Source organism: Asparagus officinalis, chromosome 10 (assembly GCF_001876935.1).
Source record: "Asparagus officinalis chromosome 10, Aspof.V1, whole genome shotgun sequence".
Taxonomy (NCBI): domain Eukaryota; kingdom Viridiplantae; phylum Streptophyta; class Magnoliopsida; order Asparagales; family Asparagaceae; genus Asparagus; species Asparagus officinalis.
In genome coordinates this window covers 37090294-37108855 of record NC_033803.1, presented here as the reverse complement: position 1 = coordinate 37108855, position 18562 = coordinate 37090294, and the positions used below count along the sequence as shown (strand labels likewise).

Here is an 18562-nt window from a genome sequence, read left to right as displayed (position 1 = left end):
TAGGCATTATCACCTACCCCACTCCTCTTGGGACAACCCCGTCTCTCACCATACACTCCTCTTGGTGTACTAGTGTAATACAAAGTGAATCCCCACAATTTGGCTCAATACAAATAAATTGTTCTCTACAATGGATGAGAACACAATGTAGGCTCACACTCCAATCCCACAACCCAAATTATACTAAGTATGAAAATACAATAAGCTCAATAGGTTGTATGTGATCAAAGAGATAAAACAATATAAACTCAATATGAAATCTAGCTTATGAAATTAAGAGCAAACTTATAAAATGCTAGAATTGAGTTTAAGGAAACTTCTCTATAGATGACAAGAGAGAGGGAGAAGAATGAATGCTCAAACACCAAGGATGATCTCCACTTGCTCTTGTGAAATTTGCTTCACAAACAAAACTCTTAAACACTCTTTTAAACAAACACAAAACACCCTTAAACTTGTTTAAACAATTCTCTTTGTTGGTGGGAGAGGTAAATGCAATGGGGTATTTATAACAACCCAAGACATCAGCCAAAACCCCAAAGAAATGACCAAAAACCCACACAAAAACAGATCTGGAAAATAGCCGTTACTGTTCAACGGTCATATTTATAAGTCGACTTGCATTCGACTTAGTATAAGTCGACTTGAAAATTCACATGAGTCGACTTTCCAGATAAAAATAACACATAAAAATCAGCACATAAGTCGACTTGGAAAATGACATAAGTCGACTTGGTCTAAGTCGACTTAACAGTTCGAATAAGTCGACTTGGCATAGAGTTTTTGCACATTCCAGAGCATTTCATAAGTTGACTTGTCAACTCTGATAAGTCGACTTATAAACATGCACAGGCACTGTACATGCTGAAAATCTGATTTTAAAAGTGCCTTTAAAAATAATAAATAAATTCCAAAAATTATGAAACTTTGGGAAATGTTTATAAACATGATAATAAACATGTTACAAAAAGAAATTTTTGAATTGCATTCCCCAATAGTGAAAACCCATCATTTTTCAAATATGTCCAAAAACATGAAAACGAAACATACATGTTTTGACATTTGATTTAAACAAACTTTTAAAACCCTACAAAATGATTTTATAAACTTTATAAACTATGTATAAACTGATATTAAAGTCTATAAACTAATAAAACAGTGTTTTCACAAAAACACCTATATTTTGATAAAATCAACAAATACGTTTGTGAATAATATGAGCTTAAAGTACTTAACACACATAATATAAAACCGAAACTACATTACCCAAGCAATTTTGATCTTCAACGAAGCTCTATCTTGGTGCACTTGCGGATGAAGCTTGACTTGGATCTTTAACATGAATTGCAAGGCTTCAACCACTACTCTGCCAATCTCCATTGGATATGATCGTGAATGCGCAATTCCATCCATCCTCCAACTCATTGTTTGTCTAGAATACCTAATAAGAAACATAAACACTAGACAAACAATATTAGGAATTGTTTGTAATCATCAAAACAAGATTAGAAGATGTAGGCTCATAACATGAGACATAACACTAACAATTGGTATCAGAGCTGGTTGTCGGCGTCACGAAAAGGGCTACCTGTGGAGGGGCTGACCGGCGGAGGGGCTGACCGGAAAGGCCGAGTGAAGCAACGTCGAGTGAAGCATCATAGAGTGCAGCCGCCGGGACGTCGGCTCTCAGGGGTGGTGCTATGTTAGGGACTTGGGTAGTATGGGCTGCCTAAAGTCCCACATCGAGTAAAATGGGAAACTTGATGGGGTATTTAAGTAGCTTGGTTCTTCCCCCTTAACATCTAGCTTTTAAGGGTGGATTCCCCAAGTTGCTTGGATCCTAACAGTGAAGATGGCAACGGAGGAGGAGAGAAGATGATAGATAAGAGAGATGGGGAGATTAATAATGACAGAGGAGATAGATGAGAGAAGTTGAACATGAGGGGAGGAGAGGGATGAGGGATGTGTATGCGTTTATGGAGAAAATGAGAAGGAAAAAAAAAAGGAAAACGAAGCCAAAAAGAACGAAGAAGAAGTGGGTATTTTTAAAATTTTTAAAAAGGTCACATAGACTAAGGGGTTGGGTGCGTTTATGCTTGCCCAAAATGGTCAAAGTCTTTTTTGCTTCGATTCCTTTTCTCAAGGTTCCTAATGCAATTTTTCCTAGTTTTTATAGAGACTTAGTTAAGAGGAACTTATAGATTTGGGGACTTATTAAAAATATGAGATTTGGATGATTTAGTTAAGAATACTTGTAAGTTTGAAAGACCTTTAAAACATATGAAATTTGGGGGCTTATTAGGAAATAAGATAGATTTGGGGACCAATATAAAAAAAAACTTTACAAATTAGAGGAAATACTTACGATTTTTTTTTCACTAAAATGTCTTGCTAAATTTATGTAAATGTTCTTTTCTCTCCTTTATCTGTATCTTCTTTACTTGGGCTCTGTTTGTTTACTATGTCAAATTCTGCTGTGGATATAAGTTAAATCCTCAGCGCCTGAATCTTAGTACTAATAAGTTATGTAATTGTTTTACGAGTGCTATTATAACAAATGATGTTATCCCTGCAGACGCACTTGCTCTCACTGCATAGCAATATGCGTTGTTAAAGTAAGAGAGAGAGAGAGAATCTTGGGTAAATTTCCCTTGAATTGAATATTGAGTGTGCACATATATTTATACAAGTAGAGGAGTGTGAGGTTTGTTCTCCCAAGCAATGTGGGACTAAAACCCACTACAATACACTATTATCAACAGCCCCCTTCAAACTCATGTTGGATCAAACAAAGTGAGTTTGCGTACAAGAAACTGGAACCGATGAACAGGTAAGGCCTTTGTGAAGAAATCTGCAAGCTCGTCAGCGGATGAAACATGAGGAAGTAGAATTGTCTTGTCCTTGATAACTTGGTGACGGACAAAATGAGCGTCGATCTCAATATGTTTGGTCCTTTCATGAAATACTGGATTATTAGCAATCTGGATGGCACTCTTATTATCACAGTAGAGAGGAGTAGGAGTCGTAACAGAAATACCGAAATCACTGAGAAGGCGACGAAGATGAATAATCTCTTTAGCTGTTGTGGACATTGCACGATACTCTGCCTCAGTACTGGAAAGAGCAATGACATCTTGTTTCTTACTTCGCCAGGAAATAAGGGAATCACCAAGAAATATACAATAACCTGTGGTAGACTTTCTGGTAGTTGGATCACCAGCCCAATCAGCATCAGAATATGCACAAAGCTCTAACTTAGATGTAGCAGGAAACAAAAGTGAGCGAGTGCTAGTACCCCGGAGGTACCGAAGAATCCGTAATAAGACAGCATAGTGTACAGAACGTGGGGTACTAACAAATTGACTGACAATACCAACAGCATGAGAGATATCTGGTCGAGAGATGCACAAATAGACCAACTGACCAACAAGATGTCGATATCGGGTAGGATCAGATAGAGGCTCACCGTCAGTAGAGCAAAGTTTGACATTCTGCTGGAGTGGAGTATCGACAGTTGTATTATCAGTTAACTCAGCTTGATTTAGAATATCTGAGAGATACTTCTGTTGAGACAGTAATACACCCCGCGGGCCTTGAGAAATTTCTAGACCAAGGAAATACCGAAGAGATCCAAGATCCTTCATGTGGAACTGTTGTTGCAACTGAGATTTTGCGTATTGTATACCTGTCATATCATCACCTGTAATGATCATATCATCTACATAGATGAGTAATAAAACCCTGCCACGCGATGTAGTGCGAACAAACAGAGAAGCATCTTGATGACTTTCTATAAAGCCCGCTTTGAGCACAACATCGCGAAAACACTCAAACCAAGCGCGGGGTGCCTGTTTGAGACCATAAACAGCACGACGAAGGAGACATACATGTCCCGGAGGAATATTTGACCCTGGAGGCGGTTGCATATATACGGTCTCTGATAAAGAGCCATGAAGAAAAGCATTTTTGACATCCATCTGGTATAAGGGCCAACGATGAGCAGCAGCGACCGCAAGGAGAGTACGCACAGTGGGCATCTGAGCAACAGGAGCAAAGGTCTCCTCATAATCAATACCTTGTTGCTGAGTAAAACCTCTAGCCACTAAACGAGCTTTTCGACGTTCAATGGTGCCATCAGGACGAAACTTGACCTTATAAACCCATTTACTGCCAACAAGAGAGATCCCAGGAGGACAGGGAACAATATCCCAGGTATGAGTTTGCTGAAATGCTTGAAATTCCTCAGCCATAGCTTGTCGCCACTCTGGAATTTGAACTGCCTCTTGGAAGGACTTTGGCTCAACAATAGTATGAATGGCAGCAAGAAAGTTATGAAAGATAGGTGAATAAGAAGTAACAGAAGCATACCGGGCAGGCATGACATGTGGGCGTTTGCCTCGACGAAGAGCAAGAGGAACCTCAGGCGGGGGAGATGCTGGCGCAGGTGCATGAAGATCAACAGTATTTTCTGGAGTGAGAGTTGTGTCCACAGGATATGGATTAGATGGTGTAAGAGAAGACTCAGGTGAGGAAGAGTCAACAGAAGGAGAGGGAGAGATGTCAGGGAGATCTCGAAAGGAAAATTGAGGTGAAGAAGTGGGTGATGCAGTGGACGGGGAAGCATGATCGGTAGAGTGGAGGAAATTAAAGTCATCAGAAGTAGAATAATATGGAGAATCCTCTTCGAACTGAACATGACGAGATATATGAACTCGACGAGTTGCGGGATCATAACAACGATAACCTCGATGTTCTGAACTAATTCCTAAATAAACACAAGAAACTGCTCTGGGAGACAATTTATCACGTTCGTGAGATGGCAGAAAAACAAAACATCGACAACCAAAAACGCGAACTAGATCATAACGGGGAGGATGAGTATAAACACGACTATAAGGAGTAGCACCGGAAAGAGAGCTAGATGGAGTGATATTAATGGCATGAGTCGCGGTGAGAATAGCCTCAGCCCAGAAACGACGAGGAACAGAGTAAGAAATGAGCATTGATCGGGCAGTATCGAGGATATGACGATGTTTGCGTTCAGCAACACCATTTTGCTCATGAGTGTAGGGACATGACTGTTGAAAGATAGTCCCATGAGAGGACATGATAGAGCGCATGGCAGAGGATAGGTACTCTTTGGCACAATCAGAACGAAAAACTTTAATACGAGATTGCCATTGAGTGAAAATCATAGCAGTGAAGGCTTGATAAGCAGTAAGTACGTCAGAGCGATTCTTAAGTAGGTAAACCCATGTAAAACGAGAGAAATCGTCGATAAAACTAACATAATATAAGTAGCCAGATGAAGAAGGCAAAGGAGCTGGCCCCCAAATATCAGAATGTACTAAATCAAATAAGGAAGTGGATACAGATGTACTCATTTTAAATGGTAAAGCAGTGAATTTAGCCAATTTGCAACCAGCACATGACTCAATACTAGAACTAGATGATACAGGACCAAGTACTCCAGACTGAATAAGACTCTCCAGCCTTTTATTACACACATGACCAAGTCGTCTATGCCATAAATTGGCAGGAAGCGAGGTAGAGGGTTTTGACGAACAAAGAGAAGCAACAAGAGAACGTGGACGTATGGACTCTGGAAGGTGAAGATATTCCAGAAAATACAGTTTGTGCCTCCTACGACCCGCCCCAACCGTCTTGCCCGTCTGTGGATCCTGCACAATACAAGTATCAGAAGAAAATGAGACAAACAGGCCCGCCATGCATAAAGAGCTAATAGAAATTAAATTCAAGCACAATTGTGGAGCCACATAGACGGGACCAAGTGTTAGACGACCAGATGGATCATTTTGTGGGGTAATAGAGCCATACTGAGTAATGGACAATGGTTGTCCAGCAGCTGTGTAGATAGGAGGAAGAGAGGATGAAGTAAAGACAGAGGATAAAAGTGAGGCATTACAAGTCATATGAAAGGAACAACCAGAGTCAAAAATCCAGAGATCATTCATACCAGAGACTGAAGGATTAGCTGAAGAACCAGCAAAATGCATACCAGAGAGTTGTGCGGCGGATGTAGAGGTGATATGTTGAAAAGCATCAAGTTGACGGCGAAGACTTTCAATAGCTTGAATAGTAGAGTCTGAAGTAGTAGAAGGTATAGCATTGGCCAACAATCCTGGTGTACGAGAGGGTTGAGACTGAGGGGGTCGCCGACCACGTCCAGTACCTGAGGAACGTAACTCAGGATGAAGCTTGAAGCATGTCTCAATGCGGTGTCCTTCCTTCTTACAATATTTGCAAGAGAGCTTAGATCGAGCCTGTGGAGAGGGAGCCTGTGGAGAAGTATAATTCATAACAGGAGCAGTGACAGGTACAGACAAAACAGTCTCGAGTGAAGAGGTAGGAGTGTCTGTTGACAAATTGAGTCGTGCTGTCTGCTGCCGGGTCTCATAAGCAGTGAGAGCTCCCATAACTGAGGCCAAAGTCGGAAATTGAGGCTGGTGAAGTAGTTGATCAGCCATAGTTGAATATTCAGGAAGGGACTGAAACAATTGATGCACCTCATGCCGTTCGTACCAGGCTAGCCAGTCTTCATATGTGGAATTACGTCCAGGAAGCATGGAGCGTAACTCTGTCCAAAAAGCTTGCATTTGTCCAAAATGGGACTGCAGAGATGAACTACCTTTGCGTTGTAGAGAAATGCGTTGCAGAAGATATGCCTCCCGTGCACCCGAGCACTCAGTGAAACGCTCAGTGAGACGAGTCCACATGGCCTGAGCAGAGGGAAGCGAGCCAATCTCGACAGTGAGACCAGAGCCAACACAGCGAGTGAGATAATCCATAACACGAAATTCCTGCAATTGCCACTCTGAACTCTCCTTGACATAGAGAGCACGAGCAGTCTGAAGATCGACATCACCACTGCCAGAGGCAATAGTACTGGATGAAGCAACAGTGCTGATGGACGGTGGAACTGGTCCCGTACTGGTGAGATGATCAAGCAAACCAGCGCCACGCAAGGCATTGGTGACAATGGTGGACCACCCTGCCCAGTCACTTTGATCATTGAGGGGCAAAGGTGGTTTGGGAATCTTCTCTGAAGGAGCCATAACAGCAATCTTGAGACGTTAAGATGTCGAGATGCTGTTACTAATGTCGTTCGTTTGAGGCCGAGAGACGGCTTGAAACGACGATGCCGTTAATTTGAGACCGAGAGACGGTCTTGAAACGACAATGCCGTTAAAATAGAACCCGAAGGTTAGAATGAAACCCGAAGGTTTAAAATAGAACCCGAAGGTTAGAATGAAACCCGAAGGTTTAAAATAGAACCCGAAGGTTAGAATGAAACCCGAAGGTTTAAAATAGAACCCGAAGGTTAGAATGAAACCCGAAGGTTTAAAATAGAACCCGAAGGTTAGAATGAAACCCGAAGGTTTAAAATAGAACCCGAAGGTTAGAATGAAACCCGAAGGTTTAAAATAGAACCCGAAGGTTAGAATGAAACCCGAAGGTTTAAAATAGAACCCGAAGGTTAGAATGAAACCCGAAGGTTTAAAATAGAACCCGAAGGTTAGAATGAAACCCGAAGGTTTAAAATAGAACCCGAAGGTTAGAATGAAACCCGAAGGTTTAAAATAGAACCCGAAGGTTAGAATGAAACCCGAAGGTTTAAAATAGAACCCGAAGGTTAGAATGAAACCCGAAGGTTTAAAATAGAACCCGAAGGTTAAACGAGAACGCGAAACGCGTTAAGAGGCCGCAAAACGACAAGGCCAAAATATCTGGCAGATGAACGCCAAATAATTAAAAAAAAAAAAATAAAATAAAACATTAAACGGCTGCAAAGCAATAAGGCCAAGATTTGGCAAAAGAACGCAAAAGCGTTAAAAATTTTATTGAAAGGGAAATAGCCCTAGCTCTGATACCATGTTAAAGTAAGAGAGAGAGAGAGAATCTTGGGTAAATTTCCCTTGAATTGAATATTGAGTGTGCACATATATTTATACAAGTAGAGGAGTGTGAGGTTTGTTCTCCCAAGCAATGTGGGACTAAAACCCACTACAATACACTATTATCAACATGCGTCTTTTCATGTCATAAAGATATCACTGCAATAGTAGGTCTCAACTTAGTTGGTGACTATATTGATTAGATCTCTTAACATTTACAGTAGTTACAGTAGTTAAAATTGCTTGTTATGTAAGTTTTACTGAAAACTTCTGTATGCCCATTCTGTACAAAGACTCAACTCATTAGGTGATAAGAAAACATGGGGACAGTTTTTAAATTAGGCTGACACCATAGGCCTTACCTTGTCAGAGAGATATCTGGTTGTCTGTTGACTTGTTAAGAAGTTTATGCAGACATTCTACTTAGTTATCTTGGTATTTGAAGTGCTTCTCAGTAATTTCCAGTGGCAAGGAAAGCAGCTGCTAGTACATTGTTGGGTTTATTAATAATTGCAATTGATAGAATTAGGAATAAACAGCTCACAGAGAATGATCAAGCCTGCTGTTATGACCTACTATTAGTATGAATTCAGGAGCTGTTTAAGTCTAGACTGAACGATTCTTTCAGTATCCATGTCCGCAATCTGTGCTCGTTACAGCTGGTTGCAAGTTAGTATTGTAATGTTAAGTGTGTTACTTTGCTCTGGATCAAAAGTAGAAGGCAACTATTTTTGCCGTTGATTAATTTCACTAGTAGTACCAACCCCTATGCAACCACTTATAATGCTAGTTTTGGTCGTCTACAAGCCACTTCCATGATTTCTGATGATTAGTCTTAAGAAAAGAACCATGATACGACGAGTGGTAGTTGTATTTTGCTTCTAAAAGAATGTTAAGACTTCATTTTATAGGTTTTTGATGTTAATATTCTACTTATTTGAATTTTTTGAATTAATTTCAGGGGATGAAAGATGCGGGATTGATGTTTTGATGGGCTCACTAACGTCAAAAACTAAGGACTTTGGCATATTTCTCTCTCTCTCTCTCTCTCTCTCTCTCTCTCTCTCTCGTTAAGATTCTTTAGACTTTGTTGGTTAAGATCTTCTTTATGAAATTGATTGTAATAGACTTTGTTGGTTATGATTTTCTATATGAAATTGATTGTAATAGACTTTGTTGGTTATGATTTTCTATATGAAATTGATTGTAATAGACTTTGTGACTAGAAATGGATTATACTTTGTATTGGGAATATCATGACATTTACTTTAGATTTGTTTTGGTTCTTTCATTTACCTTTATTTCTGCAAATATTATGTGTGTGAAATATTGTTCTTTAATTAGTGGAATTGTGGTTGTGCTTATGCATGTTAATATTTACTGATTTTGAATAATTATGCTTGAAGTGCATCATTGTCTAGAGCTTATTCGGAATTATCTTTCTTCACCTGAGTTTATGAATAACCTTCAAGTCCAAGACTTGGTAAGATTATACGCAAATGAGAGTCATCGTAAATTTGACTAAATTTTCTTAAGTTAAGATTGTGCAAACATGTTCGGTAACTTGTAAATTTTTGAAAAATATGATAAAATCACAATTTAATTTAATTATTTTTTGTAAATTATTTTAAATCTAAATTTAATTCCAAAAAATATGAATTAAAATTATGTTGTGATAATTTTCTTCCTCTTTTTCTCAGAAATGTAACCAAACAAGAAAAAATGAATTTCTTTTGAATTTTCTTCTAACTTTCCTTACAATATTCTTTCTAACCAAACAATAAAAAAAATATTCTTTTCTTTTCTTTTCTTTTTCTTTCTTTTTTACTTTCTCTTTATTTTTCTTTTCTCTCCCTTTCTCTCAAATCAAACATAGCCAAGTCATTCATTTCTGTATCGATGCCATGATAACAGTCACTAAAACTTTCAAAGCAAAAGGGCAAACAATTGAAAACATATTCCTGTTCCATCACAGCAAGTGTATTACAAGCAAGCAAACTTTAACTCAAAATTTCTGTATCGACAATGCAATTGTTTTGCAAATCTCATCATTGAGATGAGCTCGAAATGCGCAGTTCGAAGATAATAAATGTATTGTGGTTCACTTGCTGCCTTTCTTCTGCTGCTTCTCTGTTTATGAAAAAACTAGAATAAGAAGAAGTAAAGACAAATCTTTGAACAACAGACATGAGAGAAAGATTACTTGATCTCCTTTTAGCTTCAGACTTGGCAAAGAACTCTTTCCATTCATCAGTCATGACAAACATAACATCTCCTTCTTCGTCTTCGAGCTCCAAGTTCTCTTCCAACTCTCCCTGCTCCAATTTGCTAATAGTAGAATAAACAGATTACTAATAGTAGAATAATTCTCTTCCAACTCTCCCTGCTCCAATTTGCTAATAGTAGAATAAACAGATTACTAATAGTAGAATAAACAGATTAAGTATCGAGGTTCATTGATAAAATAATTAGAAGGCAAACCTTGATGAATCAAGCATGAAATCTAAGTTGGCTGCTAGATGATGTAAAAATGAAGCTTCTGAGCTCGAAAAAAAATAAAGCTTTGATCCACTATTTCCAGGTAGCCTAGTGCTCCATTCAACTTTATTAACGTAACAAAATCAGCTAAGTGACTACCGTATCCTTTCATTGTGTCATTCCGGATTCCATTTTATCAGAAATTAGTCATAGCTCATCTTTTAACTACAGACACATCTTCATTACCACCATCCTAACTAACTGTATTTATATAATATGCTACCATAACAGGTATAGAAATAGGACATTTTGGCTGTAAATATTGGAAATATAACACCAAGGGAAAAAAAACAAATCAATGTATGAAGAACTTCAACGCATTGGCTTTATAGAAGAAAACTATTCTATTGATGTTCAAAGTTTTGACTAGTAGTGATAACTACGCTACTCCACTTGCATTACTCCTATACTACAAGAGAGAAAAAATGTGGGGTCCAATGTCTTCAAGGGAGCCCACACTTTTTTCTCTTGTGGCGTGGGAGAAGTGTGAAAAATTGTTATCATTATTCTAAAGTTTTATGATCCTTCTTTTATTAAATTCAAGTAATTTTTTATTGGTATTGGTATTGTTTTGTCCCACATGCAACCGCATTTTCTTGATACAATCGCTAGAACTTGGTAAGCAAAATGGTATTCCTGAACCAGATTCACAGTGAGAACTTATAAAAAAACATTGGCATGACATGTGTAACTATATGTATTTGATACTCGCAGATTTGTAAACTATTAATCTGAAAAAAAAGTATATAAGATGGAATATGTTAGTGCCCTTTTTGACATATAACAAAAAAATAAGTACTTATATGATTCAACATATACATTTATTCAGACAGAAATGCACATAAATTGTCCGCTAGCAAATGGATTTTGATACAATTGCCTGCCACTCCATGTCTGTGTCAGACCACATCACTGTGTGTGTCTAAATAGGTGAAACAGAGTTATTTTGAAATTGCATTCATCGGTTTGAAGATCCAATCCCATACCGACCCTCACTGAAGAAAATACTAGATATCAAAAGGTTGGCCAGAACTTTGCTGTAGGAAAATAACGTATTGAATACTTACTATGAATGATACCATCAAAATGGTCTGGACTAGGAGGTACACAAAAAGTGAAAAGCTGAAGTTCCTCAACTCTTGGGAAGACATGACTTAATCACAAAAACTTCAATAATTCTCAAGAACTACAGTTCCATATCCTTCACAAATCCTACTCTTCAGCACATTCGCCCTCTTGTAACCTCTCACAGAATCTTCAATTTATTCATGAGGTCATGAAATGTGATAACAGTAGTAAATACCGCGTGGGACATTAATTCTCCAAAACCCAGTCGAAGGACTTGGTCGCAAGGTTGTAGAAACCAGAAAGTGGAGCAAAGCAGTGAGACATTGCTTAGGCTTTTTGGGTCTTAAGAGGTTCAAAGGGGAAAAAAGTGCCCAGGAAAAAAACTGTCCAAATCCTATTAAAAATTTTGTATAGATTAAAAAAAACGTAGTCAAGTATAAAGCCAAATATGAGCACTTGAGCAATATATCAATCAAAATACTTGAAAGGAGAATAAAATTAGAAAAAGGTCATAATTAAATATATACATGCTGCCCGAGAATACTGCAGCCAACGCCGAGGAAGCTCAAGAGGAGGCGTCGTCGCGTAGAGAACTTGTTGGAGGTCATAGTTTAGGGGTATAAGGTTTGTTTGGGTTCACACGAAGAAGGGGTATAAGGTCTATTTTGGGTTTGCGTGGAGATGGTTTTGCAGTCATGCCCCAGGCTCGTATATGCCCGTTAGCATGTGGGACCCACTGAGTGTAGCACCACCAAACCCAATTTGAGTATGACGGGTTCAGAAAAAAAGACAAAAAAAAGGAAAGGTTTAAAATTAATAGTAGGCCCCTAGAAATGTGAGAAAATTGTTTTAAGTCCAAAAACCCTTTAAAGGGAGGTTTCTACATAAAACCAGCTTATGGGGAATTACTTTTAATTCTATATTTCTAGAAATAGTATTTTCAGTCCAAGATATTAAAATTGAGAAAAAAGTCCTTAGTGTGATATCCATGAATAAAGAATAGATAGATATGTTAAGGATAGTTATATTTTGTGTTTGGAATTCAAAAGTTTATACATATTGTACGTTTATAGGGTCAAGGGACAAGTAAGATAGTTGGAGTACGGTTTTCCGAAGTGTTATGCTACATCACGTGAGGGCGGTGAGAGCCACATCTATAGCAGGTAGGAGTCACCTCTAGAGTCCACATCATTTGGCAGTGATACCGAGACGAACCAATTATCATGCTATAGTGAAGACTTCACGAATTAAGGTGGAGTTATAGTGAGACTACCAGTGTTTAGTCCCACATTGAGAAAACAAAGAGAATTTTGACTGTTTAAATAGTCTAAGGAGCGAATTGTAGCATCAGCTAGTCAATTTTAGTAGTATTTTGAGCCGAACTACGCACTACACTCAATGGGTGCCAATGAGCTCACGGGCTTAGGACATAATATTTATTGTAAGCAGACTTGTCGAAGAGGCTTCAGTGACGAGAGCTTTGTTTAAATTTGGGGTGAGCTTTATGGAGAAGAAAAGGTGGATGAGGTGGAGGAAAGGACTATTTACCGGAGAAGAAGGATTGAGATGGACAAGGCGGAAGGATCAGTTGGACGAGGCTGAAGGCGAAGAATTTGGGGTGTAGAGTTTTTTGGGTTTATAATATGGAGGATAGAATTGGGTAGCAAATGAGAAAACATGCTTAAGATTTAAAAGCGAATCAAGGTCGGTCGGGTACAAAAGAGTTGATATCCCGCCATTTATTTGTGTAAAAAAGATTAATGCAAGTGAATCAATAAAAGTGAAACGGCCAGGGACCACTTCTACTTTAAAAACTGCTAAATCGGTGCTTTTACCGATTTTTTCAACATTGCTTAGTGTTTGTCTACTTTTGTCTTGAATACTAAAAATATCTGAAATGTGCAAATGCACATGATGGAAATTTTATTTTACTTTTTGTAAGTTTTAAAGTTTTTATAAAAAATATTAAAAATATTTTTAATTTTATTTGAAACAATAGTGCATTTAATAGCAAAGATAGAGAGAGGGTAAGATGTTTCTAAAGAGAGAATTATTTTTTCTAACATGATGCTCTATTTTCTCCTAGGATCCCCAACATGGCGTTCAGGTTGTCGTACCCGTGTCGGTTACATTTTGGGTGCGGTTCCGCACCCAAATGATGAGGATACATGAGATTTATTTTTCTCACACGTGAGAGGAGAGTTACCAGAGCTAAAAATGGGTGTATTTAGCTATAGGGTCTGTTTTTTTGGATCCAATAACCCAACCAAAGGCTTGAAAAAGACGAACAGCTTCTCTCTCTCTCCTAAGTTTTTATTCACTTAGTGGAGACCTCTCTCTCTCATAAGTTTTTATTCACTTAGTGGAGAACTCTCTCTCTCTTAATTTTTTATTCACTTAATGGAGAATAACATCATCTCCCATATGGGCTTATCTACCACGAAATGAGAATGAATTGTCTTTTATTTTTTGTTGTCTAGGATGGCAATGATACGAATGCCACACATGCTCCTTCCTTTTGTTATTAAAAAGTCACATGGTCCTTGCTAGTTATGGAGATGTTTGAGTTAGGCATTTTTTTCTCTTTTGAGATAGTTTGACTTTGTCTTTTCTACTTTTTTGAAACAAAAAAGCCAGGGTTTCAAAAAGTCTACTCTATTGGGAATTTGATAATGTGTTTGAATCAAATAAAAGAACGTAAAATAAAAAGAGAAACTTGAGATAGTTAAGACAATTTGTAGCTTTTTAAATTATTAATTTCAATTATTGAATATATATATATATATATAATTTTTTTGCGATCCGCTCCGTTAAACTTGATCTACACATTCTTAAACCCAAACACATCAATTTTCGGGTGAACCCGTCGTGTTTTGACCATTCGTTGAGCCGTGCAAAAAGTTCTATTAATTCGAAACCGTTAAAATTACGGTGAGTGGATGAAAGGTCAAAACACGACGGGTTCACCTCAAAATTGGTGTGTTTGGGTTTAAGAACGTGTAGATCAAGTTCAACGGAGCGGATCGCAAAAAAAAAAAGGGAATGCACACCTATGCAACCTTCGTTTTCTCCAATAATTTTCCCATCATTACCATTTTCTTTATATAATTGTATAGCTAGTAGTATAGACTTAAAAGTAGAACTTTGTTTTTTAAACTTACAATATTTATTATTATTAAAATAAATCAATTTCTTTTTATATTTCTCTAACCTGAATATTGCAGATATTTGATTATGTGGGCTCCTTTCATATTATCATGATATGGAATAATTTACAATAATTGAGAAGAAAGCGAAAGAAAAGAAAAAGAATAACAATTCATTGCTATAAATTTATGTATTTACCCTCTTAATTACAACGGAAAGGAGGAATGTCCTTCCTTCCTTCAACTTTTTGATTGCCCCTGCTTGGGCTTTTAATAGCAGTATAAATGTATACTTAACCCAATCAAGGCATTGCCTTATTACTGATGTATAATAGAACCTAAAATGGTAACATGATCTTCTAAAATTTTTTAGCTTTTGTCAAAAGGGAGGAAAACATACTTTAGTTACACATCTTTCAAGGTAAATAAAGGATTTATACTTAATTGTCAGACACAGGAGGAAATGTCATAACATTAATAAAATACGATAAATAAGAGGAGTTCTTTTTTAGCTTAGGATAGCTTTATACTTCTCCTGTAAACTACTTGGATCTTGTTGCCAGACACTCTTACACTGCATTACTATCTACCAATATATGAAGTGTCAATGGGACCCTGCCTTAAACTCAATAGTCTCGAGATGGAATTAGCAAAATTACATGCCTCTAGAAATCATGAGTGTTATGATTTATGAACTTGAGTCCTTTCTCAAAGAGAAAAAAAAACTTGCATCCTCTTCATAACAATTTTGTCAAATTAAAAATAGGGTGGGTATTCCTCAGCCTTTAGGTTTGAATTTCTTGAAGAATATTTGGAGATTAAAGTATAATCATGATCTTACTCTCCCTCTGATTGTCACTAAGTTTCACATAGTTAAGGCTTCAAGACATTAAAGGAGGATAAAGTTACAATTTAAGTATCTTATTTTTGACAAATAAACAAGTAAAAATATCCTTTGAACTATCCACTCTATTACATAAAAATACTTTCTTAGCACTTAAACACTTCCTCCCTCTCACCCTCCCTACTTCACCCCCTACAAGCTTCTTCCTTGCCTATTGTCATGGCCCAGACAAACGAGACAGTTTGCACAATGTAAGCCCTATGACCCATAGAGTGCAACTATAAAAGTCGGGAATATGAGGCGCTGTAGCGAACCGCTACCCGAGTTCAATCATACTAGATTCATGGTGGGACACGACCCGATTCACCAACTATAGCGACCCGATTTAGAATTCAAACCAGTTAAAATTTTGACAAACAATGACTTTTTTTCAATAGAATAAACAACAACAAACATGAAAAATTAAGCAAATAAAGTATGCATACTTTAATTGTAACATAATTCTTAAATTTGACTATTGCAAAACTTCTGATTCCTACATTTAAGAACCGAACCTAATATGTACCACGTTTCCTAGCATACCGTGTAAGCTTACCCCCTGCCACCCGATTCCTAACGAGTGGCATACCACACTCTCTTATCCGTCCTGTGAATCGGAACAAACCAGGTTCCATGCAACGATGAGTGCAACACATTATTTGACTCAACCCACTAGCAAAAATGTTAGTTATTGCTGCTACTTGACTCCTTTGACTAACTATATAAACATATATATATATTCCGACACACAATCAACATAGGACTATACAATTTTGGGGTGCCACACCTATCCTCTCCTCAATGCTCATCCTTGCCTTCTCTTCTCTTCTCCTCACCTCATCACAACATTTTGTTTCTCATTGCAAAAATCACCACAGGTAAAGGTTGAAGTTCAGGCGAATGAAAACGGGCCGAGCAAACATGGCAAGGCCCAACCTCAAGATCTCTAGGTTTTGGACAGGCTTGACTTTGTTAAGGCCCCAATAAGGATGAATGCAAGAGGATCGATCCATGAAGATGAAGGGTTAGAGGAATGTCGTTGAATAAGTAGGTAGCCCTAAATGAATTTTGATTGTAGTAGTAGTAATGGCCCAAATGGTCCTTAATCCTTATAGATGTTGCAGAGCAAAATTATTCCTTAGACAGGTAAGACTTAGTTGTTTTAGTCATTGCTCATGATTTTTGTGGGCTTAAAAGGATTAGTGCAATCCTCAAACTTTCAATGGGAGTAGGAACAGAGGCTATGAGCTAATGACATCAAATTCCAGAAGCAACAAGTGATAATTAAAAGATTAATGGTTTAACATGTGCAAAGACCATTGGCTGGCAGACACAAACATGAGGCCTCACAGGTTCTTGGCAAAAGGAAAAAAAAACTAGGATAATTAGCATCCAAAAGTGATGTAAAATAAATCATCTCTGACAACAATTTTCTCGAAATATGGATGTTTTTCACAGGAAAATCTAAAGAACGGCTCTTAGCCAAAAACAAAACCAAGTGTCTCCATGTGTACTGTATGGTTTTCTTTTTATTATTGTCTATTTACATATTTAAGAATATAAATGCCTGAATCGAGAGTCAAGATATATCGGTATAATATTCTAACACATAATATGTGGGGATGGAATTCAATCTCTACGTTATATACTAAAACATTTGTCATTGGTTGCAAGAATGCGACCAGTGGCATTCACATGCATGAAAAACTTCATCTTCTGTCATGAAATGTTCTTTTTTTTTATTTTTCTTATTTCTTCTCTATTCTTATGCTTTCTTCATCTGAAGTTAATCCGAAACCTCTCCAGTTCCCCTAATACTAATCATCCATTTCCAGCTTTTTTATGTCTCCAGTTCCCCTTTTCCCCTGGTTCTAGGAGTATGAATATTATGGGTGAAACAACGTTGTGATACTAACAACTTTTGCCTTCAAATTACCTGGAAACCATGCTAAATTACGGAAAATCCTTACCAAGAAACTGAGACTAACTTTACTGCAATTTCTGGATCAAACCCATAGTCAAATAAGTAGAACAAGGAAAAGCCATGGAAAAGGGGGGTTCTTCAAATAATAAAAATTGGGAGTGCATAGCATACTTGGTTACAGAGGAAGTAGCAGTAACTTGTTCTCCTCCATCGAAGGAGATTGGTTACGGTCAGCACGCGAAGCAGGAGACACAGGAAATTGTTGCTGTTGATGTGATGGTGATGAAGAGGGCAATGGCGATGGTAGCAACGGAGTTGGAGATGGGTGTGAAGATGAGCGTGAAGGAGAGGGCGAGTTATTTTAGGAGGAAGGTTTTGTGTCTGTTCTTGCATTGATCTCTCTAACTTCGGGAAGGGGAAAGGGGTAGAGAGAGAGAGAGAGAGAGAGAGAGAGACCTCAAATAATACCACCCACCCCAAGTGCAATGTGTCACGTGTTAGGTACATGATAAAAAATGTGAGGATTACTCCTCAGACCTCAAATAATTCCCCATTTTGAAAAGGATAAATGAGAATTTTTGAGGGCAGAGGATGTTATATGTCTTTTGTGTCAAGTTAGATTTTGATAATGTTACTTTTATAGGATCTAAATGGGCAAGTTTCATGGACGTTTAGTGGAATAAAAGTAATTCTAGGGTGTTATGTAGGCCTGTCCATCCGGACCGGTCCGGCTCGAAAATCCGGGCCCAGGCCGGGCAAAACCGGAGCCTGGGCCCGGACCCGGACCCGATGTAGGCCTGTCCATCCGGGCCGGGCAAAACCGGAGCTCAGACCCGGACCCGGGTACCCCGGGCCGGCTTCTGGGCCGGCCCGGTTTATTTTCTTTTTTTTTAATTTTTTTATTAATTTTTTTAATTTTATTTAAATTTTAAATTATACAAAAAAATTAATAAAAATAATAATTTTATTAATCACTTAAAATGACATAAATTACAAATAAAAAAAATTATAAAAATAAATTCTATATTAATAATTAATAAATTATTTACAAATTATAAGTATAAATTTATTTTAGAATTCATCGCAT

General features: G+C 37.7%; 1 long non-coding RNA gene across 1 annotated transcript; it reads right to left on the bottom strand.

Moving 5' to 3' along the window:
- LOC109826036 lies at positions 9825 to 17690 on the bottom strand. The gene is made up of 3 exons (XR_002243175.1): positions 17647 to 17690; positions 10120 to 10244; positions 9825 to 10046 (listed from the first exon to the last, which is right to left on the bottom strand). It is a non-coding gene; the product is annotated as an uncharacterized LOC109826036 (long non-coding RNA).